Source organism: Somniosus microcephalus, unplaced genomic scaffold, assembly GCF_052327205.1.
Source record: "Somniosus microcephalus isolate GS21.2 unplaced genomic scaffold, FLI_Smic_1.0 unresolved_chr3, whole genome shotgun sequence".
NCBI classification, from domain to species: Eukaryota; Metazoa; Chordata; class Chondrichthyes; order Squaliformes; family Somniosidae; genus Somniosus; species Somniosus microcephalus.
Window position 1 is genome coordinate 18,145,018 of NW_028225181.1, and position 2,168 is coordinate 18,147,185.

The window sequence follows — 2,168 nt, forward strand, 5'->3', positions numbered from 1 at the left end:
TGTGTTTGGAGGTGTGTGTGTGGGGTAGCGGTGTGTCTGGGGGTGGGGTTTGTGTGTGGGGAGGGGTGTCTTTGGGGAGGGGTGTGTGTGTGGGGATGGGTGTCTGTGGGGAGGGGTGTGTGTTCGGAGGGGTGTGTTTGGGGAGTGGTGTGTGTGGGGGGAGGGTTGTGTGTGTGGGGAGAGGTGTGTCTGTTGGAGGTGTGTGTGTGGGGAGGGGTGTGCTTGGGGAGGGGGGTGTGTGGGGGGAGGGGTGTGTGTGGGGAGGGGAGTGTGTGCGGAGGTGTGTGTGTGGGGAGCGGAGTGTGTGTGTACGTGTGTGTGAGTGCGTTTGGGTGTGTGTGGGGAGGGGAGTGTGTGACGAGTGGTCTGTGTGTGGGGAGATTTGTGTGTGGGGAGGGGAGTGTGTGGGGATGAGTGTGTGTGTGTGCGCAGTTTTGTGTTTGGGGAGGCGTGTGTGTGGGGGAGGGCTGTGTGTGTGAGGAGTGGTGTGTTTGCGGAGGGGTTTTTGTGGGGAGGGGTGTGTGTGGGGAGGAGTTAGCGTGTGTGAAGGGGTTTGTGTGGGGAAGGGTGTGTGTGTGGTGAGGGGTGTGTGTGGGGAGGGGTATGTCTGTGGGGAGGTGTTTGTGTGGGGAGGGATGCGTGTGTAGGGAGGGGTGTGTTTGGGGAGGTGTGTGTGTGGGGAAGGGTGTGTGTGTGTGGGGGAGGGGTATGTGTGGGGAGGGGTGTGTGTGTGGGGGAGGTGTGTGTGTGGGGAGGGGCGTGTGTGTGGGGAGGGGTGTGTGTGTGGGGGAGTGGTGTGTGTGTGGGGGAGGGTGTGTGTGTGGGGCGGGGGTTGTGTTTGTGGAGGGGGATGTGTGTGGGGGAGGTGTGTGTCTGGGGAGTGGTGTCTGTGCTTAGGGGTGTGTGTGGGGGGGGCTGTGTGGGGGAGGGGTGTGTGTGGGGTGGGGTGTGTGTGAGGGAGTGGTGTGTGTGGGGAGTGGTATGTGAGGGGAGGTGTGTGTGTGGGGAAGGGTGTGTGTGGGGAGGGGTGTGTGTGGGGAGGGATGTGTGTGGGGGAGGGTTATGTGTGTGGGGAGGTGTGTGTGGGGGAGGGATGTGTGTGGGGAGGGGCTGTGCCTGGGGAGGGGTGTGTGTGTGGAGGGGGCGTGCCTGGGGAGGGGTTAGTGTGTGGGGGGGATGTGTGGGGGAGGGGTGTGTGTGGGGAGGGGCTGTGTCTGGGGAGGGGTGTGTGTGTGGAGGGGGCACGTCTGGGGAGAGGTGTGTCTCAGGAGGGTTGTGTGTGGGGAGGGGTGTGTGTGGGGAGGTGTTTGTGTGGGGGAGGCGTGTGTGTGCGGGAGGAGTGTGTGTGGGGAGGGGTGTGTATGGGGAGGTGGGTGTGTGGGGAGGGGTGTGTGTGTGGGGAATGGTTTGTGTGGGGGATGTGTGTGTGTGGGGGCTGTGTGTGTGTGTGGTGTGGGGTGTGTGTGGGGAGGGGTGTGTGTGGGGAGGGGTGTGTGTTTGGAGCTGTGTGTGTGGGGATGGGTGTGTGTGTGGGGAGGGGTTTGTGTGTGGGGAGAGGTGTGTGTGGGGAGGGGTGTGTGTGTGGGGCGGTATGTGTGTGGGGAGGGGTGTGTGTGTGGGGAGGGTTGTGTTTGGGGGAGGGTGGTGTGTGGGGAGGGTTGTGTGTGTGGGGAAGGGTGTGTGGGGAGGATGGGTGTGTGTGGGGAGGGGTTTGTGTGTGGGGAGGGGTGTGTGTGTGTGGGGGAGGGGTGTGTGTTTTTTTGGAGAGGTGTGTGTGTGGTGGTGTGTGTGTGTGGGGAGGGGTGTGTGTGTGGGGAGGGGTGTGTTTCGGGAGGGGTGTGTTGGGAGTGCTGTGTGCGGGGAGGGGTATGTATGGGGAGGGGTGTGTGTGTGGGGAGGGTGTGTGTGTGGGACGGGTGTGTCTGGGGAGGGGTGTGTGTTGGGAGGTGTGTGAGAGGGGGAGGGGTATGTGTGCGGGTGGGGTGTGTGTGTGGGGAGGGGTGTGTTTGGGGAGGGGTATGTGTGTGGGGATGGGTGTCTGTGGGGAGGTGTGTGTGCTCGGAGGGGTTTGTTTGATGAGTGTTGTGTGTGGGGGGAGGGTTGTGTGTGGGGAGGGGAGTGTATGCAGAGGTGTGTGTGTGGGGAGCGGAGTGTGTGGGTACGAGTGT